At 38.5% G+C, this 24923-nt stretch overlaps 1 protein-coding gene across 3 annotated transcripts in view; it reads right to left on the reverse strand.

The window, feature by feature from the left end:
* Nucleotides 1-23486, reverse strand: part of CSRNP2 (cysteine and serine rich nuclear protein 2) — a 44403-nt gene extending 20917 nt beyond the window's left edge. Inside the window, exons 1-3 of one of the 3 annotated variants that reach the window (XM_087710546.1) lie at nt 23269-23486; nt 10509-10656; nt 9501-9669 (exon numbers count right to left, since the gene is read on the reverse strand). The gene's annotated coding sequence lies outside the window, so the exon portion shown is untranslated. The remainder of the gene's footprint in view (nt 1-9500; nt 9670-10508; nt 10657-23268) is intronic. The other 2 variants (XM_087710545.1, XM_087710547.1) reach the window with 2 other exon arrangements.
* Between the last annotated feature and the right edge of the window lie 1437 nt (nt 23487-24923).

Raw genomic sequence — 24923 nt, forward strand, 5'->3', positions numbered from 1 at the left:
TCTAAAGGGTTATCTGCCAAATCCCAGTCCCCTGCTATTTTGGAGGGGTGTGGGGGGGGGGAGTATCTCTGATAAAAGGCTTGCTTTACCACCAAAAACTCTCCTTCTGCTCCTTCTGCTAGCATTTCCCCCCCCCCCCCCATATTAACCTATGATATAAAGCCATGCAGAAAATAAACATTTCAGTTGGAAGAAGGGCAGGCTGCAGGGAATATAGGCTATAACTCCAAAATTAGTAACACACATTATTAAAACAAACAAACACAGATCACTACTATCATTTCTCTGCAATATGGCCTTTTTCACATTCACAAGCGGGACCCTGATAGAAAAAGAATTTTGGGGAGGAGGAATGCAACACTCCTCCCCAGAACTGCCAAAAAGAGGAGAAGAAATCTTTCCAGCTGGAGCACAGGCAGCCTTCCGAGAAAGTACTTGGGTTCACTGGATACCAAGTGTTCCTTCTTTGAAACACCTCATTCTCTTGAGAGGGTAACAGCTACTGGCAGGGACTGCTCCAATTTGTTCTCCTGAATGTTAGCTCCTAACTCAGGGGTGTCAAACTCAAGGTGGCCCGTGGGGCCGTCCCAGTCTACTCAATGCGAAGAGGAAAAATCAGGCTTCAGCCTGGTCTAACCAGTGCGAAAAGGAAAGATCAGGCCAGTGTAGCTTTGGCCCGGTCTACCCAATGCGAAGAGGAAAGATGCCAGCAGTTTGGGGAGTGGCATCAAGCTGGCCACGCCCTCCAGCTAGTCAGCCATGCCCACCTCCTCCCCACCAAGTCAATCACAGCCCTGATGAGGCTCTCAATGAAATTGGATTTGACACCTCTGTCCTAACATCCACTGGCAGAAAGACTTGGCTGAAGGCCAGAAGAGAAATGCTCACAAATGGTGGTTGCCTGCTCCTGTAAAGCCCCGTTTGCCAGAAATGAAGAAAAAGAATGAATATAGCTAAATTTATCACACACTGCTGTAATATTACGCTGTTTGTGTCTGTGTGTGCGTGCCTTCAAGTCAGTCTTGACTCCTGGCAACTACCTGACAAGTCCCTGCAATTTTCCTGTCAAGATTTCAAAAGTGGTTTCCCTTGCATCCTCTTCCTAGGGCTAAGAGAAATTGACTGGTCCCAGGTCACCCAACTAGCTTCATGCCTAAAGAGGGACTAGAACTCACAGTCTCCTGGTTCCTAGCCTGATGCATTAACCACCTGGCTCCATGGTATTACGCACCACCTCATTCTAAAGAAAACTAATGGTAGAGGAGACAAAGGAAGTGCAGCTCTATTTCAGCAGACAGCTAGAACACCATGTTGCCACAATTAGAAATGTGAAAGAAAAGCATCTAAGATTTAGAGTATTTTGCCTCTAGCTTCTCCAATTTCTGCATCTAAAAAGAACAGGAATGCTCGCAAGTGTCACCTATATTTCATAGGTTTGTTGTTATAGAAATGGCTAGTATATATTATTATATAAAAGTAAAAACTTGAATTACCTATTATCTTATTCTATTGTACCAAAAGGAGTCGGAAGTCAACACTTCTTCTTTCTTTTTCTCCTCTACCCTACACTTTCCCCCCTTCCCCTCCTTATTTTCCCCTTATATATTTTTTTATATTTTATGTTTATACTTTGATAAACAAATAAAAAAATGAAATTATAAAGCTTGGCTGATGTCAAAAAGTTGAGTAAGATCAGGTTTGGATCGTTAGGTGCTTGGAAAGGTGAATGAATGAATGAATGAATGAATGAATGAATGAATGAATGAATGAATAAATAAATGTAACATAAAAAAATTAAAAAGGGAATTTGTTAAAAAGTATTGCTTATATTTCTTATACTGACTCAAGACTAAAATATCTGGTCTCCATCATTTTGAAAATAATCATAAAAGTCATAATAATATATATACCTAACATAATAAGCAAGGAGAATATAAAAACAATTCTACAGTTGATCAGCACTGACGAAAAACCACCTAATATATTTACGACATTTCCAAAAATAGAAGGGATATGAAAGAAAGGGAGAGAGGAGGAAACCCTGAATCATGCTAGGAGTTTCTTTTCCTATCACCACTTTTCTGCTGCAAGACATTCATTACAGAACAATGGCCTTTCCTTTATTCAGCTGGGAGACAGATTAGTCTGCGCACAAGCCTTGATTTTTTTTTTTTTTTAAATGTGCCTGACGACTGGGAGCAAGAGAGAAATAATGCCATTTCCAAGAGAGAAATAACTTTTTAAAAGCTGCCCTTTCTCTGCACAAAAAGCTGTGGATGAAACAAGAAAAAGGAAACAGCTCTTGAAAGAATCACCCTCAAATGACACGCTAGAGGAGGAATACGTGAAGGGAAACGAGAAAGGTTCAGAAAATAGAGCACTGCAATGTATCAAAGAGGGCTTCTCAGCCCTGAGAACTGAACTCTGGTGGGAAAACAGCCTTGAAGTTAACACAACAGCCTAGTAATCCACTGTAGAAACACAAACCTCATCCATAAAAATCACTGCTTTGAAAGTTTAAGAGAAATGCCACTCTGCAACTCTAAACCACTGCCTTTTGGGGGGAATAAAGCTCCAGCCTTTCATAAAATAAAAGACTCTGCAGAAGGAGGATTTGGTCAGCAGATCTCATGAATCTATTTCCCACAAACTGCGTGCATGTTGGTGCAACTCCATCACCACCCACCCAGACTAGCCCTGCCCACTTCTTCCTTGCACTTGTCTGTTCCCTTCCACATCCTAGCAACTGTCTCCATAGCAACAAAGCTGAACAACCGGGCTTGTGAAAGAAACATGCCAGCCAGATGTGGCATGCAGCAGCAAGATGATCCTAACTGCCAGTCTCAGGCTTCTTTGGAAGAAAGGAGCTAGCAGATTGTGTCAGACTGACAGACAGACAGCTGGGGGGGGGGGAGAGAGAGAAAGGGGGGGGAGAGAGAGAAAGGGGGGGGAGGGAGGGAGCGAGGGAGGAAAAACAACATCCATTCTCCACTGCTGAATCTTCAGCTCTGTTCAAAATCAAGATTTTATGTTCTCATTAATTGAGAAACATTTCTAAGAAGCAGGAGGGAATATAACAGTCTGTATCTGCTAAAGGAAAGAGACCGATCCTGTCAACTGACACAAATCAGGAAGCCAAGCATAATAATGTCAACTTGGCAAGTCATTAATTACTCATCGCTGATTTCTCCACCTTTAGGTAGGTCAGCACTTTTGCATCAGTTTTTTTATAGTTTCTTCTAATGCTGTTAGTCATGAACTTGAGTTGCATGGCCAGATAGGATGGCCAAATTCAGAAGATGCTGGGACCTTTGGTGTAAATAGATAATGAAGCGAAAGGGTTCTTGACTCACCTAGAACTAAGTTTGCCACCCATAAAATTTAGTCCTGGTTGAAATGTATTCACTCTCTTTGAACAGGCAACACTAATGAAAAGAGAACAACAGCCTCGTGTCTTTGCAACTGCATGTGCCACTAGATTCAAAAGTTGCACATCTCATTTGGTACTGTTACCAACTTCTGTTAACTTACCATCACCAGTATGTGTGTGTGTCTCTGTCTCTGTCTCTCTCTCTCTCTCCTTTCACACATTATTAGCTTCCTAAGTTACCGTACTACTGTGTATAATAAGCATGTGAAAAAACAAAAGAGCCAGAGTGGTGCAGGTAAGGTAAGGTGTTGGATTAGGAATGAGGAAGCTCACTGAGTACTTTGAGCACATATACTCAATCTATTTCACAGGACTGCTATTGTGGGGAAAAGAAGGAAGAAAGACAGTAAGTTATGGACGCTGCCCTGTACGAAGGACAGGATGAAAAAATCAAGAATGCAAGACAGTAAGTATATTTTTGGGTGTCTGCCCTGTACAATAAAAGATCTTACTTAATGAAACCATTGGCAACCTTCTTCTTGAGGGTTGTAAGAAGGAGGGCCTTCTCTGTGGCTGCTCCGGCCCTTTGGAATGAACTCCCCACGGAGATCCGGACCTTTACCTCCCTTCAGGCTTTCCGTAAAGCCGTTAAAACCTGGCTGTTCCGACAGGCCTGGGGTTGACGAGTTCCCTTCCCCACTCGAATTGTGTGACTGTTGATTGTTTTTTAAATTTTCTCTGTATCCTGTTTGTTGTTTTTGCCTTGTCTGTATTACTCCCTCCCCTGGGTTTGTTAGCCGCCCTGAGTCCCTCCGGGAATAGGCGGCATATAAATGAAATAAACCTATAACCTAACCTATAACCTTGTATGGCTTGTTCTTTTTTTTGTCTGAAAAACCATTTTGGACTGATTGCATTCTTGTCCTGTAGTGGAACCCTGTATTGGGTATCAGATTAATATGTTACTTGGAATTCATTGCAGATTTTTTCCAAAGTTTAAAAGGAACCATTGTTGGGATATGCACACTTCTAGAGAAAAGCAAATTCTGTTTTTAAAAGTTCACAGTATCAGGAAATCTCAAAACTTGTGGTTAATTCTTCTCAGCAACACATGTTTAATGGGATTGGCCTCACCCTTGAAAGAACCTATTGCACTTCAACTCTACAAGCTTTCTACCAAACCTTTTTTTTTAAAAAAATCAACAGATTCAGAAGCATCCTATTATATTCACTGTTACCTGACAGAAGCAAGTTTAAAACTGCTATTTCTGGATTCTGCAAAACCTTACAATAACTTAAAAGGTTTTGATGTCCTCTTTATAAAAAACGTTGGGGGGAAAAACCTCAGAGACCAAAGCATCAGACTCATGTTTCTCCTCCCCATCTGCCCACTGAACCACCCAGTGAGCAGCAACATGAAACCTGGTACGTGCAAGTGAGAAGAGCTTTACTGATTAAAAGGAGCATCACCTGCTTTTCATTATGGCAAGGAATTCCAAACATCTTGAAGACATCCTACAGACTTTAGGAACGGATGGGAAAGGCAGTAGGATCCCCTCCGTGAAAAACCACTAACAAATCAATTACAAAGGGGAGGGGGGGGAACTGAAGGGAAGGTGGGGGGAGGAAAATCTTCATGGGAATTATTTAGTTTAGAAAAGGAAGTAACAAGGAATTTGAAAGGAGGAACTCACAAATGGGAACATTCAGCTTCAAAAGGCAACCATCAACTGTGGGCACTAAGCCCAAAATTACTTTTGCAGGTCTGCAAGTAGCGTCCTATTTGCCAGAGAGCGGGAGAGGATGCAATTTAATTCATTCCCCAGATTCACAAAAAGGAAGTTTCATATGACTAGGCAGGCTCTGCTATTGAACAAGGTTTTCTAATGCTTAGGACTGCAGTGCTGAGTATAATGTTTTACACTCAGATGGCTTTATAAATGTTCACGCCTCAATCCTCACAGCAACACTGTGCAAACTGAGCCTTATGCAAGCTAAAAAATGAGTTTATCCTTCACCTTATGCTATATTTTTTACTAGGGTTTGCTTGCATAGTTGGTTGAGTTTGTACCTACACTACACCATGGTTTCTTGTGATATGTGAACCTAGCCATCCCCTTCTTGCCTCAAATCCTAAAAGGAAATTTAATGGGTTTTCACAGTTGAAAAGATGTCCAGATATAAGCCTAACATATTTACTGCAGTACGTCTCACTAGAAAGTAGTAGAAAAAAGAGGAATAGGACATGGCTATTAATGCCTTATGACATAGTCCTAATATTCAGTAGACTTACAGGGTCATTAGAGCAGGAGAACTATACTATCTCAGAAACCAAGGTGAGGTTGCCTTTTGGTGCCAGTTTTCCACTGCATAATAGAATTAGGATGCCAAGAATGAGGGCTCTTTCCCCTTGTAACCTATTAACATATTCTCTGAAAAATAGTTTTTCAGTTGAGATTAGAAAGTCACAAACTCGATGGAAGATCCATGGGCTCTCTCGTGCTTGTAACTATGGTATTTTTCAGGAATGGGGACACTTTCAAAAGAAGCCATATAGCTAATTAAATCTGTATCATTCAGCAAATTCTAGCATACTTTTGAATATTTCAATAATTTTATTTACCAGAATGCACTGATATCAAAATATATTTAAAATAACGAGAATAAGGGTTACATGAGAAAATTCTGAGCAGATTATGCCACAGATAAGTTTACGTATCAGTATCAACATACATACAAAAGATTTAAGAAAATGAATATTTTGGAATAAAACTTGGTATTTAATAGAAGAGATGGGCAAAATACCATAGGAAACTGTTCATTTGTTCATTTATATATAAAATTCATTGGCCGCCCCTCTTACCCTAAGGTAACTCTGAGCTTACAGATATAAAAATATGTCTACATTAAAACTAGATTAAATTAAAATCAAGATTAAAATCAAAGATACCTGGGGGAGGGGCGGAATCAGGGGAGGTGGGATCAGTTGTTACCCAATCAACCACCTCCACTGTGCTGTTCCTCCATTTGGACCCCAGGCCAACTGGCAGAGCCAGGTCTTTGGGCCCTTACAAAAGGATTGGAGGACTGGGGCCTCTGATAACACTTAGCAATAGCACTTAGACATATATATCACTTCACAGGGCTTTACAGCCCTCTCTAAGCGGTTTCCAGAGTCATCCTATTGCTCCCAACAATCTAGGTCCTCATTTTAGGGAGCCGAGGTGGCGCAGTGGTTAAATGCAGCACTGCAGGCTACTTCAGCTGACTGCAGTTCTGCAGTTCGGCTGTTCAAATCTCACCGGCTCAGGGTTGACTCAGCCTTCCGTCCTTCCGAGGTGGGTAAAATGAGGACCCGGATTGTTGGGGGCAATATGCTGACTCTGTAAACCGCTTAGAGAGGGCTGAAAGCCCTATGAAGCGGTATATAAGTCTAACTGCTATTGCTATTGCTATTTTACCTACCTCCAAAGGATGGAAGGCTGAGTCAACCTTGAGCCAGTCAGGATCGAACTCCTGGCAGTGGGTAGAGTTAGGCTGCAATACTGCATTCTAACCACTGTGCCACCACAGCTCTTATGATAACTTCATAAGAGTTGTTGTAAGAGTTATATAACCCAAATCCAATCCCCATACAATTTTATTTCTTGGAAACTGGAATTGGGGGCTCTATTTCTAGTTTTAGGTCTTTTGCCTCAGTTGCCTGGCACTTACATCTCTTTATAGACTGCATGCACAATGCTGTAATCTCACTAATGCTACCCTGTTTCTTAGACAAAAAAAAAAATCAGTAAAATGGCTTTGATGTGATTAACCAACCCCTGCTGGGGGAAAAAAATCAAATTTCCCCATTGGAATTCCTTTCAAACTTCATAAGCACTTTGTGTCTATTGTGTTTCCTCCCCTTCCACCCTCACTGTCATTTTGCTCTCAATCAAGGGATTGTACGGGAATTCTGTTCAAGGCTGGGGAACATTGGACTGTGGACATTTTTGGTACCCATCAGGCTTCCGTCCCCCTTGACATTAGTTTATTTTTAGATCCTTTTAAGAAAAATATTAAATGGGTTATCTGGCACACTGCAAAGCGAGGTTCCAATTGCAAATATTGGCTTTGTGTAAAAGAATGTCTCTGGGCCCCACAAAGGCGTCCTTAGAAAATAGAAATGGTAACTGGATGCATCCTAGGGCTTTTATCTGTTACTATGCCAGGTGTCCAGGAAAACACCCCGAACCAAGATCAGATCAAACATGATCTGAGGATGGCTAAGGGGATTAACGTAGACCAATGTCAATCAACTTGTCTTCAGATAAACGGGTGTCTGCAACTGGTCAGACTAATCAGGCTAAGCATTTTCTGAACGGGCAAGCTTTCCCATGGCAACCATTTTAAAATAATGGCTACAATGTACTCAAAGCGCCAAATCAGCTTACAACTGTCAAAAGGTTTCCTCCTCCTACAGGATCACAAAAGCTAAAAGATGTGACCCACAAGAAGCAGAGACGCAAGAGAAAAGAAATATGCTAAAGAGAAGGAATACTGAAGAGGCTTAATAATGCCTTATTTAACTAAAAAGTAGGGGAATGCAGCCAGCTTTTTAATTAGCTCTTTTGCATGCCCTGGTGTTCGGTGCAAGAGGAATTCTACTTTATTGCTAGGCATTAAGTGGCCTAGCGTGGTGGAAGGTAAGAAAATATGCTTGGCTTTGGGAAGGGAACACATAAAAAAAAGAGGCGATTGTAAGTTAAAATACAAATACAAACAAGATAAAGAGGAAAGAAAAAAAGTACAGGTAGCCCTAATCTTACAACCACAGTTGAGCCCAAATTTCAGTTGCTGAGGCAGTTGTTAAGTGAGTTTTGCTCCATTTTATGACTTTTGTTTCCGTGGTTGTTAAGCGAATCACTACAGTTGTTAAATTAGCAACAAGAGTTGAAAAGTGAATCTGGCTTCACCACTGTCTTTGTCAGAAGGCCACAAAAGGTGATCACGTCGCCCCAGGGCACTGCAACCGTCATAAATATGAGTCAGTTGCCAAGCATCTGCATTTTGATGACTTGCTGCAAAGGTCATGTGAAAAGCAGTTATGTCACTTTTTTCAGCGCTGTTGTACTTACTAAACAAAGGGTTGCAAGTCAAGGACTACCTGTTGTGACCTATGACTTTTTCCAGCACAGACATATACTAAAAAGAAACCTAACATTTTTTAAACAAAATCCAAATCTAAGATAATCTCACTAGTCATAAAGTGATCCCTTATTTACAGCATTTGCTAATCGGGAAGGATGGATGATTGGTTTTCTAGATCAGCCAAACCTAACTGCATTCTGCTTAAGCTCTATTGTAATATGTTTAGTCTTATCACCCAGCCAGATAAGCAACTTCTACTCAATCTTGATTTTCTTGCAAAAAAAACAAAAACACCTAAGCAAGGATAAGCATGAATAAATACATAAATATAATTTTGCTGGCAGTCTCCATTCTAGTCTAGGAAATCAAAGAAAAAGCAATCAAAGAAGGCAATAGCAACCCCTTTTTATATTATTAAGAAAACTGCATGGATGCATTTCATGTTGTTACCAGGGTTCAAATTCAATTTGAAATAAATTGTATTTTTAATCTATCATTTATTAACTTGTTTCCTCCCGTTTTTCTCTCTAACCACCCCAAACATCCAATGGCTTTGTTCCAATATGTACTTTATTAAGGCAGAATTAAATGGAAAGCTGCAAGAATGTAAATTTGCATTACCCTCAAGAATTTCCTAATGGAAAGAGCTACATATCAAATGAAGAAAGCTGGCTGGGCATGTATGTTGGTGAACCAGGCTGCAATTATATTAATTCATCTTATATTTTGCTTCAATCACGTTCTGGTTTTGAGCAACTTACAGAGCAGTTTGTAATTTTCTTTCTTCAAGGAAGTCCCCTAGAATATGGAGGCTTCTCCCAAGTAGACAGACAGGTTACTCTCCTTGCCTTATGCTAATTTCCCCAAAAGCTACATTCATAACTATGGTGTCACACCTACACTACAATAAAGTTACACTTAACAATGATAGCTACATCTTTTGTTTTCTTATTAGCATATTCTAAGAAATGGTTTATTAAGGACAATACATCCAACATACTTATGTTGAGCAGCCAACATAGCAGCTGTGATTAGAGTAGTATGAGTGTTTCTCTTGAAAGCTTTTTCACATCCAGTATTGTCTGACTATATAATCATCAAAGGACTTCAGTGCAAAGACAGTTTGCATAACCTTGTATAAATTCAAGAACTTTTAGTTCAAATTTGGCCTAAACGAAAAAAAAAGATGTGATAAACATCAGCATTCTTTCCAACAGACTGTCCAACACATAATTGCTTATGTGCCAGCAAATCGTAGCACCTAGCCAAACTTGATTATTGTTAAAAGTAATGTTGGACTAGAGTTTGCACTTAGATGGGGGATAACCTGGGAAATCCTAAACTGGGAAGTAGGGGGAAAAATGCTTGAAGAAGTCAAACTGATTCTGCATCCCTGCCAAGAAAACTGCATAGACTGGCTCTTCAGGAGTGAGTTTGAATTAGGGACATCTTTATACTCCCTCAACCTTACAAATATCAAAAATTACAACTGTAGTGAGTTTACAAAATGTTTAGAAACAAAACTAAATTGTAGTATAGAAGTGAAAAACACATCAAGACATCACACCCCAGATCTTTGGTCCAAAACAAACTCCAAATCTCATAGATTATTTGGATCTCATGGATCAGTACCTTACCTGCTCTCTAAGAAGTGACACATGACATTTAAAAGCAGAAATAGGGCGGATGGGACAAACACATTTTTAATTTTCCGTTTCCCATATAATATGTTCATAATTTATAGTTTATGAAATATTGTGGCAGTCCGTGACTGTAATAAAGATTGAAATTGAATGTGAAATATATTCCCTTTTTTCCCCCTGTGTCACAGCTCCATTTACACACAGACGGGGAAAATAGGCAATTAAGTGGCATGGGTAAAGTGACAACAGCACAGATATCCATGTGGGAGTAACCAAGAATGTAGCTGAAAGAATCGAGAAGCAAGTTTCAGCCAATGATTAAAAACAACCATAAGAAGGCAGAAGTTGCAGAGAAAAATACTTACTGCCTTTTCATTAGACGCTTCCTTTAGGCAAGGATTCCTATCTGTCGAGACACTTTGGGGTATTGCAGGGATGTAGCCATAATCTGATTTTACATCCCTTCTGACAAGTATCTGGTCCTTCTTTCAGGCAAATGACAAATGTTCTTCTCTACAGAGGCATAATAAAGGAAATTTGGCCGTCAAAAGGGATTTTAACTTGTTTTTTCCTAAGTTTATGATGAATTTCAGTCACTTTTGAAAGACCTTAAGACCTCTATTTTTCACAAACTGATGCTAGGGGCACATGTGCATTGTATATCGATGACCCTGATCCTCATCACTGAAGAATCAGACAAACGGTAGATAGGTTATGTCTAACACTGGTATTCAAAAGAACTTCATACAATTAATCTTTCATGCACACTCTACAAATGCCAGTCAGTATAAGGGACACAATTTCTTGCTAGTAACACAGCTGTCTTTGTTTCTGGCTAAATAAAGTTTGGTGCTGTGTAATTCAATAAGAATGCTTTGTAATTATATTGAAGGATCTCTCTCTCTCTCTCTTGCTCTCATTTTTGCACAAACCATACTCATTGTTGCTGCTTTTGTACCTTTGTCCATTGCAGGCTCTGCAGCTTGACTACTACTCTCTGCCAAGTCCCTTCATTCTATTTTATCCTTTGTTCTTTTTTGCTATCGTTTGGCCACTGCTATCCCTACCTTGCCTACAGCCTTCAAGCTCTTGCCTCTTTAGCAATTTTACAAATATAACAGTAAGAGAATGGGAAATGTTCCAGAAGCAGCCATTCTTCTGAGCAGCTAACATCAATCCACAAAAATATGTTTTCTTTCTATTTTTCAATGTATCTATCTATGGCAAAATACAGAGTTAATCACAATGCAATAATCAAGGCTTTGCATAACAAACTCATTTACTGGGGGGGAAACCCAGTTCTTCACAACCTTGTGGAAGGCTATTTCCACCAAGTCTTTTAAAGCTGATTATATGGAAACTGAGTCATACTTGACTGGTTCCCTTTAACTGCTAAATGATAAAGCTGCATATGTGGTGATCCATTAAGAACGCTATCAATGTATCTTCTGATATAGCTTCAGGAATTAAAAGCTGTTTGGCAGGTCTGTGGTTTAAATGTAATCTCTGTATTACAAATTTATCGCACTGAAGTTACCAATCTTGAACCAGCAATCTTTCCAGCTGAGATTTTTCTATACACTAGAGCATTAGTAAACCAGGCACAGATATGAATTACCTGCCACTTATATACCGTACAACACATAGCCAAGTATGAGAAGACCCTAGACAAGCATTTAAATCAAATGGTTAACTATAGCTTTAAAAAACAGTGGTGCAATATACAACAAGGAGTAATTAATGATCCCTATCACACCTGCTAAAGCTTTGCATCACCCTTTCAGAATGGATACTGGAGGAAATCTATCCTTGGGCAATTTTTTTTCTTAAGAAGTACAGATGGTAGCAGTGGCAAGAAGTAGGAAATGGGAACAGTTGGTACAGGCAACAATCCTCTCAGTAATTGGCTGCATTGTGATTTTTATCCCTACGTCTTTAAATAAAATTCATTCCAGCTATTCCTGGCAACACCTGTTGTTTCCAGCAATCAAACTGTAACATCTGCAGGTTCCTCATTAATTTATTGTAAAGATAATGTAATTTTATCCAATATCATATTTAAAACTGAAATAAAGGAAGGCATGCTTTTCCAGAAGGTCTATACCAAATGAAGATGATATATAAAATTCAAAGTCTGCTCTAGGTTCACCCACACCTGGCTGAACTGGTCCCTGTTAAGCATTTGATTCTCAAGGCAGTTTCCTTGCCTCTGGAAACTTAAAACAGATGTGACATGGTTTCGTCTCTAAGCTATGGTCAGGTAATCAAATAACTCCTACCAGACTGCCACATTATTTCTGACATTCTTTCTCCTCCACCAAGACATTTCTTCCTTCCCTTTCAGAGTTCGGTTTGCACAAACTTTTGTTTTTATTTTTTTTCCTTAAGCAAACTCACTGGAATCTATTTAAACCAATAGTTAAATCTTAAACTAAAAAGAAATCAGGTGTTGAGCACATGAAGGAATTTTTAAAATTGTTTAGATTAAATCACTTTATATAGTAATTGTGGAATTGTAATTATCATGGCTTTGTCTCTTTTATTACAATTTTTGTGTGTTGAATCAGTGTCCCTTAAAACATTTTTCTCTCAGGACCCACCCTACATTTAAAAATTACAGAGGACCTCAAGAGTTTTTTTTTTTTAAAGATTATATTTATCAATATTTACTATATTAAAAATTAAAATTGACTCACTGGCTGCTATTACCACAATTGTTTGACAGGATTTTAATATTGTATTAATCTTCAACAAAGACTGCCAAATCTAATCTTCACCAGTGTTCCAGGGGTATGTGTAAACAATTCAGAACTTACATTACTATTCCCTATACTATTCTATCAACTTTGAAACATTTAAGAATGGTTCTCTCAAGATAAAGCAATCTGCCTTCCAAAATAACACTTAGCCAGAAATATAAATCAGGTGACCACCTTGAAAATAGCTATGTAGCTAGCATATGCCATTCAAATTCTTTGGATTACTGTACTTGCATTCATTTAAAGTGGGAAAGAAAAATGTGTGAATAAGATCAACTAAACATACTACCTGTATAACATATAATACTTCATCTCTTCTATTGTGTGTAGACAATTTGAAATAGTTCCCCAAAAGTGTAATCTTTCTGTTAAATGTCCTTATTTGACTTGAGAGTAATTTCCACAAATTTTGATAGAGCTAGTTCTTTGCTTACCACTGCCTTGTTTAGAGACTATTTTAAGTTACAACAGCATAAAAAGAGCTTTGTCCTATAGACACACACCGTTGGTGTGCTTCACAACTGCCTTGCAACAAGCAGAGTTAATTGTGAAGACAGAAGCAAAATTGTTCGTCAAGGTCACCTGATGTTTTCCTTAGCAACCGCTGCACTTAGCAACAGAGTTGCTGTTCCCAATTGCTAAGTTAGAACTGCCTGTACTAGAAGATACTGAAATCATTGTGCTTGCACTCTATTTAGTGACACAAAAAGTTGTTAGAGAGGCAAACTTTTGGGGACAATATCTTAACAAAAATAAAAAGGGTGGGGGGAAGGTGACTTTAAAAAGAAATATTTGCTCACTAAAATTGACATTAAAACTAAGAAACAAATAAAAACAAATGTGTTGCTCAGTTGTTTAATAATTGATTTATCAAGAGAAATAAAATGCATTTAAACTATGTGGAGGGATATCTCCCATCTCTCTATTAGCTTCACTATTCCATTTCACTCTGCACTGGAATAGTACCTGTAACGAATGAATTTACTTAGTGTGATTTGACTGTTAAAAAGCAATGATATATATAGCACTCACATTGCTATATCTAGAATATTTAGAATGTCTTGTTTCTCCCAAACAAGACATTTTATTTGAAACGGTAAGTCAATGTAAATGGAGGTGAGGTTTATTCTGAAGGCAAGTATGCTTATAAATTCTAAACAGAAATCTTTAAAACTATCGGAGTGAGAAAGTTCCCTCAATTTTAATTCAGAAAAAGATGGCTACCACAGTGATCTTGATGTTTGGGGAACACTTCATTCTGCTGCATAAAAGCCATACCTTTATCAGACAAACCACTAAAGGCACAGCTACAGATACGTCTGCCTTCCCCCCAAAATATCACAGCAACGTGATAAGATTTGATTTGGGGCTATGAGGCATCTTTAATGCCTTTGGGTAGGGGAACAAAGCTGAAACTACAGATAATTCTTACATTACTTGTCAAGTACAGAATGCTACCTTATCTGTTAAAGTGCAAATAACAGACTATATACCACAGTAGGCGCACTGGAACTACAGATCAGGTTAGCAATCTATTCTTTCCTTTCTAGGACCACTATTCTTTTTCAAATCAATATAAACAGATAAGTGGCTAGGCTGAGCAGCCAATGTGAAGCGGAGGTAAGAATACCATATTAGGACAATATTATACAGTACTAGGACAAGATATTTAACTCATGTTCCTACCCAGACAGATACCAGTTTTAGCTAATTATCGTCTCTTCTTCTGTCAGTTAGACTCACTAATGAAGGTGGAAAGAGAATTACATGCTATCAAGCTCCTTGAAGGAAGGATGGGTTATCAATGCAGCCTTCCCCCCCACCCCCCGCAAAAAAAACCTAGTTCATTACAGCTAAAATCACAAACTGGAATATTCCTAGCACAAACCATGATATCAGTGTGGTCAAGCACCATTAATTCAAAGTCCATCTCTTGCAGTCATTTATTTTATTAATCAAATTTGTATGCTGCCATTTTTATTTCATGAATTGGAACAACATTGCTCAGTTCAGGCACATAAGGACTAGAACATAATTCTATATCTACTTGAATAAGTATTTTTTCTGAAGCTTTGGGAGAATCAAATCGCAAATAAACTGGCCAATCAACCAGAGGAAAAGCATGCAGAAAACCTTTGCTTTTATATTCTTCCCATCACTGAAGGGAAGGCAAAGGCAGGTAGATATACATTGTTCCAAATAAATATCAGAAATTCCCTAGACATAACTCCCATATATCTCCACTGTAGCAAAAGAATCAGGCTACAGAATTATTGAAGAAAATAATTTAACTTAGACAAAAAATAGAGATTCATTCATCAGTGAAAATGAAACCTAGAAATAGGGGACTTTTTAAAAGACTGTTTTTAAATATCCAAGAAAAACTAATTTGGAGGAGGAGATAGACTTTTGCCATATCTCTCTGTGATATTTTCTTTTAGAATTCTGGAGTACCTAATTTCATTAAATTACCACATACTTGTAAGCAGAAATGATGCATCTGGAATGACATGGCACCTTCACTGCAGAGCAGCAAACTGGCCTTGAATAAGATGACATCATTAGAAGACTTAAACATCAGATGGATACAAATGATCCAAGCCTGATGTGTTTTTAAAAAGTTCACAGCTGTTAAATCTAGTATAAACTCAGGGCATATTCCAAAGCAATGTGTACTACATTTTTAGTGCAGGATTTGAGCTAGGCACCAGAATTGAAATAGCTCAGTACAAAGATAATACTGATGCACTATCAAACAAATACTAACCAACTATTTTAAAAGAAGAATTCTATTATTTCTCTCCACAAGTAACACACTTGTTTTGTAAATTAGCATCAGAAAATATTTTAAACACTTTAGTTTTGTGTTAGAATTTTTATACAAACAGGAAACACAAAATACATATATTATTTATGGACGTATTGGCAAGAAAGAATATAATCCAAAGCAATAGCAATAGCAGTGGACTTATATACCGCTTCATAGGCCTTTCAGGCCTCTCTAAGCGGTTTACAGAGTCAGCATATTGCCCCCAACAACAATCTGGGTCCTTATTTTACCCACCTCGGAAGGATGGAAGGCTGAGTCAACCCTGAGCCGGTGAGATTTGAACCACTGAACTGCTGAACTAGCAGTCAGCTAGTGGCCTGCAGTACTGCACTCTACCCACTGCGCCACCTCGGCTCCTTTATAATCCAAAGCAAAAAGTTTATCTGGTCAAATTATCAAACTTAACTGAGTCAATAAATAGCCAATAAATGCAACCAAAGAACTATGCTGTCTACCAGTATTCATTTTCAATGGGGAAAAAAGTCAAGTTCTACCACTGTGAAAGGGAAACTCTTGGCAATGTGGGATTTTGTACATCTCTGTCATGTCTTTTTCATTTCAAGCTAAAGAGAGACAGTTACTACATTCTTTCCTTGCCCTTTTCTCCATTTCTCCTAGGTCAATAATATTAAGAGGCTGTGATTAGAAATGTACACAACACTCCAATGGCGCACTCTAGGTTTGCCTAAAGGTAATATAGGTAGCATATCCTTATATAAAGTATTGTTAAAACGGGCAATTCTATTTTCAATGTCCTTCGTTTGCGATTTCAAGTACAGAGTTTGCCTTCTATATAACAGCTGAGCAAGGGCCAATGTTTTCACTGAATAGCCCACCACAATTTCTGATCAGTCACAGGCAGCTGAAAACTCATTTAATGTATGGGTGATGTTTTATTTTTATTTTTTGCATACCAAGATTGATCACTTCACTTTTATTTTCAATTGCATTTACCATTCTGAAACCCATGCATCTTATTTGAAGAGAACCTTTTAGTGATTTGCATAATCTTTTATTTTATTATCCTGAACAATTTGGTATAATCTGTAAATATGTCCATCACATTGCTCATGGATATACAAGCAAAACACTGCTCTGGTATCCAGAGGACTCCATTTTGCACAACATCATTGTGGGAATTGCCTATTTATTCTTATTTTCCAATTCCTGGTTTTAGCTTACTGCCAATTTATGAGAGTATCTGTCCTCTTATCTATGGCAGATGAATTTGCTCAAGAACCTTTGGTGAGTGACTTTTGTTTTTTTATATATATATATATTTATTTATTTATTTTGGGGGGAGGGTATACAATTATGTAGTATTTATTGGGTCATTCTTGTCCACAAGCTTTACAACCATACTATCAAAATAGTCTACAAGGTTAGAGTGCCTTACATTTGAAGAAGCCATGCTCTCTTTTAATAAAGGAAGATCTGATCAATAACTTGTTACTAGTCCCTCAGTCATTCTTAAGATTGTAGTCATATTGGCTTTTTTCTAGTGTTCGGTATAGATGCAGGTATTAAAAGATTTATTAATATATTTTTTCATGTTGAACTTAAGAACTCTTGAGCCGATACCGTTTCCCTTAAAATAAGACTTCCCCAGATAAGAAGCATAATCGGGATTTTGAGCGCATGCGCTACAATAAGCCCTCCCCCCAAAATAAGCCCTATTTGAAAATATTGCAACGCAGCAGCAGCCATGAGGTGACTACACTCGCCGCCTCCTGAACATCAAAAATAATAAGACCTCCCCAAAAATAAGGCCAAGTGCTTATTTCGGGGTCAAAATAAAATAAGAAACTGTCTTATTTTGGGGAAAACATGGTATCACCTGTATACAAAGATTATTTTTAGTTGGTCAGTTTGTCTTACAACATTACCTCATTGTGTCTACAGGTAGTTCACTTAATGTCAGCAACAGGGAAATACTGTCACTAGGCAACAAGGTCATGTGATGTTGCACTTTACAAATAGGTCACTTAGTGAGAGATATCCTAGTCCTGGTTGCCATTGTTAATCAAAGACGACTTATGTTTCTCTTAGTTTAAACCAATATTCCAAACTGACAACGTCCTAGTGTCTCAAAATTAGTTCCATATTCTCCCTCAGCACACCTTAAAGCTCCCGCTATCCCTAAAATAATTAAAGTCACCTTAATATACTTCGCCATGCATCCACAAAATCATTCTTTTTCCTTCACTGATTATTCTCCTCACTTGAATAAGATTTGCATCTTCGATTCTGCATGTTAACCAGTCTAATTCCCTTCTGGACTCCATAAATGCTGATCTATATACCATGACCTAAGGGAGTGGTTCTCAACCTGTGGTCCGCAGACCCCGGGGGTCCATGATGACATCACAGGGGGTCCTGCAAAGGCTTCAAGAAATATTATTTAAGTCTTGAGTTAAATCTTTTTGGTATGTGGCCACAAAAGATATTTAAAGGGGGTCCATGAACCAAAGGTTGAGAATCATTGATCTAAGGTACCGATATACATTCTACCTGACATTCTCTATTACAGCTTTCTATCTCCAAACATTGTGAAGAAATTGGCTCTCTTTATTCCCCTATTCAACTTTTAATAGCTCCCCCATCTTCTAGATATTTATGTTTCAGAAATAAAACGTGACTGTGTATCCTTTCCCAGCAAGTATCCATTTATATTCACATTGAAGCTTTGGCAAAATAATTACTTTGTGACTAGCTTAATAACAAAATTGTGGATGCTATTTAATGTTAAGTCCAGTATAATGAGCCACAGTGGCATAGTGGTTAGAGTGCAGTACTGCAGACTACTTCTGCTGACTGTCGGCTGCCTGCAATTTGGCAGTTCAAATCTCACCAGGCTCAAGGGGGACTCAGCCATCCATCCTTCCAAGGTGGGTAAAATGAGGACCCAGATTGTTGGGGGCAATATGCTGTAATTTGTAAAACCACTTAGAGAGGGCTGTAAAGCAGTATGTAAGTCTAAGTGCTATTGCTATCATAGCTCCGTTGCTAGAAATTAGATTTCCTCATGCCTAGAACAAGATTTTTAAGTCAAGGTGAGGATGACTGAAGTCTCCTAATACTATTGTAGTGAAACCTTGTTTTAACAGACCATTTGAGGGAGGTGTTAGTTGCAGTTAAAGTATCTGTTAAATGTGAAAGCATATTGTTGTGGCAATTTATATCATTTGCGTAAGGAGGTTAGTAAGAATATCATATAAATCCCGTGTTAATTGCCTCATCAAGATTACTTTAGACACAATTGACATCCATTATTCTAAGGGTTGTCTCTGATCTGCTGAATCCAGCGAAGTAACAGTCTGTTAAATCAGTCTCTTTTTCATATGCCTCTCTAATTTCATTTTTCATTCTACAGTTCAGTTTGAGTTTCCTGGTTCAAGAGGAAAGGAATGATTGTATACACCTACTAACTTGCTTTTACACAGATAGGAAATCTCTGTTAGAAAAGTCTGTCTCATTTATGTCTTCTAAACTTTATGGAATTCCATGAATTCAACACACAAGGCAACTCTGTTCCCAGTATATCCTTCCTGAATGTACATCCAGAGATAATTGTACCTCATTATGCATCAATACTCAAACTGTTTTTTGTGGAATACAGATTTCTATTACATACAAATAAACACATATGCAAACTCACCTTGAATTTTCTATGCCATACATCTTTACCCTGATTTTATTTTCTTGGTGGATTATATTTATTTCCTAGTTATTCCCCCTTAAGCAGACAGAAAGGTTTGCACAGGGGTGGTTTTTCCCCCAAAACCAGATGTACTTCCCTTCTTGTCAGGTTCCAATCTCCTGAAAATCAGTCTATATAGAAACAATGTATGAATAGCAGGACCAGTCTCCTGTATTAAATTTGCTACATTTTCATTTTAACCAAACTAAATCATTTAGACTACAATAGATTATCAGGTAAAAGCCAAGATGTCAATCACTGGATTTTTCTGTTATCACCATTTTGCTGAGTCCATCAATGAAATCAAAGGAGAAACTCCAATGTTCTTGTTAGAAATTTAAGCAAGTGCTAGCTAAGGAAGGGAATCAACTAGGCTTTGGATGGCTGGAACTTAAGATACTGATTTACTGGGTGACCATGGGCATAATTTACAAAATTATCAATGAAAATAACATGGGGAAAGAAAGGCAACCATGACATGCTTGGGGGGGGGGGAAGGTTTATATAATTTCATGTACATATTTTAAATATATGCAGTATTTGTTTGTTGACTTTTTAAAAAAAAGATGTATGACCTCCACTTAATAGTAACTGAAAGAAAAACAAAGTTTAAATTTACCACCCAAGGTCTGTTCTATGCTTTTGTTTTCACAGTAGAAATGTATCTTATGAATGAATAATTGTATTTTTGGTAATAAAAGAAATTTAACTTTTTTGTATCATTCACATCTGACCATAATACAGATGCTCCCTACATTAGTAATATCTTGAAAGATAGCATTCTAAAACAGCTATTATTGTGACATCACTGCTATTGATCAATAGAGACTACACCTTTGGACAAACTACAAAAGAATTTACTTTACTTATCTGGGACAATTTAACAAATAATTTAACCCTTCTTATTGTTATACATATGACAAATTTATAAAAATAAATATAACTCTATATAATACCATTGTGTTTGAATTATGATCATAATACATCAAATTAGATAAAAAGCACAATATACATCTTACCAACTGTATTTTTCCTTCTAAGATTTGACTGCTGAATTTTAAAACAAAATTTTGAGCTGGGTTAAATAATTTTCAAGTAATGAAAACATTTAAAAAGTTGATTATCAAGGGAAACTAGTCCAGCAACTTCCTTTATGCAAAAATACAAATCTCTCCCACAGTTGTCCACATACAATGGTTATGAGCATGAAGAATGAAGTATTAACTTACTTTAAATCTTCCAACTCTCTTATCATTCCTTCAACTTTACATCATTTAACAGTGATATTATTTCTATTTCCACATAATAGCTTGTTATAAATTCCTGATGATTTTCACATTATGACTCAGTTTGAAAAATTATCAGTTCCAGGCTCCTAAAAAAATCCTGAACTGAATGACTCCTAGGGTGCAGGATTTTAGACTTAAATATATTTTTTTAAAATGTGTCTCATTAGACACATGGAGGAGGGATGAAGTCCAAGTCTTTCGTAGGATCACATGGCTGCTCTCCATACCGCAGGAGGAAGAGACATTTGATTTGGTAGCAGTGCTCCTGTGTACTCCCAAAACACATTTTTCTCTTTGAATCTAAAACCTTGTGAAGTCCTAATTCTCCTCCTCTTAGCTTATAAAAACTGAAATCATTAATAATTCTCCTAGGCTTCCAATTGCTTCAGAAGAAAATTTTGCAATTCCTGAAAATTATCAAATGTAACATAATGCAGGAATAGTCAAACCTTTACTGCAAAAGGTATAAAGTTTGGAGGTATACTATGGCCAAATTGGATATCTATCTAAGCATCTGCATTTATAATTTGGTTTATATATATAAATATTTTAATGAGCAAATTATGGTTGGTGTCTTTGAATTTTTGTTCTCATCATCTTTGATTTGGAAAATCTCTGAAACTATATATACACAGCCTATTTCCAAGTCTATGTCACATCTTTCATAAAATGTCTCTTACAATACATTAGCAATTTAATATGAAAAATCCCTATTTTACCAAACACAATTACTATTTAAGGTATCCTTTTTCAGGTTGGTTTCTATATTTCATTTAATATTTTCAGAATGAAGAGAGAAATTCTTTAGCATTAATAAATTAGTAAGATAAAACATTCACCACCTTAATATTTATTATGATTAACTTACAATATACGTGCCCTCTAATTCCAAGGCCTAGCCATAAATAGTACTAGTCAAAAGATTTTCTAGAATCTTCCAAAAAGAGAGCTTTCAGTAGTATTTAGATTTTTGTTAGGACTCCCTTAAACTCAGTGTTAGGAATTAACCTCAAGGCCAAAGTCAATTGAAAATAAGCTATCCTTATCTTAAAATATTAGAGCCCACTCTTATCCCAAGGCATCACTTTCTGCCTAGTTTTCAGGATATCTTCTGTCCTACAAGATGATCCCTGATGTATGAATAATAAACATCACTTTGACTGGATCATGCTAAAATCCAAAATTAAGGTAGTGGCAATGCCCCACAAATGCCACCCATAACGTATCTGTTTTAGTGAATCTCTGTTTTAGTGAAATCCCCTGATTTCACACTAAAGAATGAAAACTGGCAATATATAGTTTGCCTACACAGGGAGGAAAAAAACTGCTTTTGCAAAAGTATCTATAAAAACCTAATCAGAACATCAACAATTCCCACAAACTCAAACAACTATATAGATTTATCCATAGGCTTTTGGAGGGATACTTTTGACTCAGTGATACAGCCTCAGATAATAGAATAGAATTCTTTGTTGGCCAAGTGTGATTGGACACAAAAGAAATTTGTCTTTGGTTCATATACTCTCAGTGCACATAAAAGAAAAGATACATTTGTCAAGAATCATAAGGTACAACACTTAATGATAGTCATAGGGTACAAATGAGCAATCAGTAAACAATCAATATAAATCATATATATACATATAAATCATAAAAGCAACAAAGTTACAGTCCTGCAGTCATAAGTGGGAGAAGATGGATGATAGGAACGATGAGGTGGTTAATAGTAATGCAGCCTTAGTGAATGGTTTGACAGTGATGAACCTTTCTCCTGCACCCACCCCACTTCAGTTCCACATCTAGATTATTTGCACAAAGTAGGAGTGACACTTTGAAAAATATCCCTCTCCTCTCCCCTAACCAAGCCCTCGATTTTAATAATCGCAGCAAGAGATAATTACTGACCTCACCTTCAGGTAGCTACACACTTTAAACGTCAAGGGAGGGAGGGAATTCCTATTGAGGTTAACTGCAACCTCCCATTTAGGCAAACCCTCAACTCCAGTTGACAGGCGGTACCAAAAGCCCTTCTCTCTCTCTCTCTCTCTCCAGCGTGGAGACACACAGAAGCCCTCCGATCAGGCTTAAGAGAGGAGGGCTACCAGCTCCGAAATCACCCTAGAGACACACCGTGTTCGATCCCGGAATCTGCGACAAAACAAGACCTCAAAGCCTGGCCAAAGGGATTCAAATGCAAACGCCAAAGGGAAGTCCGTCTCCTTCCATCCTGAAACGTAAAAGGGTGAGGCACGTTTCCCCTCCCCTCGCCCCCTCCTCAAAACCCATCCTTGCCTGAACGAGAGGGCGCTTCTCCTCTCTCCTTCCAGGGAAGCATCGCCCAGCCTTCCAAGGAAGGGGCCACCCCAGGGCGGCCAGAATCACCCCCACCGAGGAAATCCCCCACCCCTTCAGGTTTTTTTTTCTCGGGGAAGGGTCTCCTGCCCGCTTCTTCTCAACCGCGAAAAGACCCCGAGTAGCCCGGCCCCTCGCAAGGCACGCCCTCCTCTTCACGCCAGCCAGCCAGCACAGCTGAATCCAGCCACTCACCGGGTAGGGGTTCCTCCCGCCCGCCGGTCCCTCCTCCCTTCCCTCTACACAGGCCGGGGCTGCAGGGCGAAGCCCAAGATCCCCTAAAGAGGGGATGATGCAGAGGTAGCAGCTCCGTGCCTTCGGAGGGGAGGGAGTGGGAAATAGGCAGCAAAGGGCGGTAGCGGGCGGCTCTGGCAAGCGGCGGCGGCGGCCCAGAGCGGGCAGACCACCAGCCCCCAACTTCGTCGGTGATAACAATAGGACTGCCGGTGCAGCGTCGCCTTTTATAACGAGGAGAGCACGTGACACAGCGCGCCCCGCCTCTCCCGCCCGCCCGTACGCGACGCGCTGCACTCGCGCGGCAGCATGGGAAACGTAGTCGCACTCAAGAAGGGCGGTGCTTGCGCAATAGAACGTGGGGGCGGGAGCGTGTTTGACAGTTTGTCCAGGTAACGGCGGCATCTGAGGTGAGGATGAAAAGAACCACGTAACGCTTGGAACCATGGGAAATGGAACCCATCGGCTTCTTCCAGCGCTTGCTAAAATTAGGTTCCAGAATGCAACCTGCCTGTGTTCGCTAAAAGTATTCCTTTAAACACACACAAACACACACAGAACATACACGCACGCGCGCCTGGTGATAAGAAAAAAATCCGGAGATGTTACCAGTCTGTAAGTTCAAGTTGCCACCTTATTCTGAGTGACTCTAATTTTAAAAACCAGATAATCTTGTATTCCAAGATAGTGGAGGAGCACTTTTTCCATAACTGATGGGATGTTTGTGGGTGTGTGGAGAGTGCTATTTTATGACACTCTGCAGTTGTGACACATCTGCAGAGCTTGTGGGCCACTTTCCTTTTTTACTAACAAAACAAAAACAGAAAATAAAAACGTGAATATTGGATAGGATTCGGATGAGAATAATTTATACCAAGTAAACAACTTGCAGGACTGTTTCAGGATTTAATAGCTCCACTATGCTAATTATATGTGGCTGTAATTGTAGTCTTAGTTTAAAAACAAGTTTAGTTAACTTGATTTTGATTTTCAGTTATAATAGATTCAGTCAGTACATTGCAACTAATTAGAAGTACTGTATCAGACTTGACAGGATCAGATAAGAATCTGAGCGTAAAATGTAGATACCATATGCATAAACCTACACAAAAATTGTGTGTGAGAGAGACAGAGAAAGAGAGAGAGATCAGGTTTTTTATAAAACTAGATGAGATAATATATACTTTAATAATCTCAGGCACATGGATTGTTAAAATATGCAAAGTTCTAGACTTCCAATATGTTCCCCAAATTAATCAAAAAATCAGAAGGCTGTATTGAACCATGAAGTCTGTCATTTAGGAATTAACCTCAAGGCCAAAGTCAATTGAAAATAAGCTATACTTATCTTAAAATATCAGAGCCCACTCTTATCCCAAGGCATCACTTTCTGCCTAGTTTTCAGGATATCTTCTGCCCTACAAGATGATCCCTGATGTATGAATAATAAACATCACTTTGATTGGATGATGCTAAAATCCAACATTAAGGTAGTGGGCAATGCCCCACAAATGCCACCCATATCCGTTTTAGTGCACGAGTCATTCATTGCAACAAGACCATGAAACTTGGGTGATGACAAAGTTACAGTCGTTTAAATAGTTTCTATTTACACA

The sequence above is a fragment of the Thamnophis sirtalis genome, unplaced genomic scaffold, assembly GCF_051295495.1.
Source record: "Thamnophis sirtalis isolate CommonGarterSnake01/CBP01778 unplaced genomic scaffold, rThaSir2_p1.2 scaffold_3, whole genome shotgun sequence".
Lineage (NCBI taxonomy): Eukaryota > Metazoa > Chordata > Lepidosauria > Squamata > Natricidae > Thamnophis > Thamnophis sirtalis.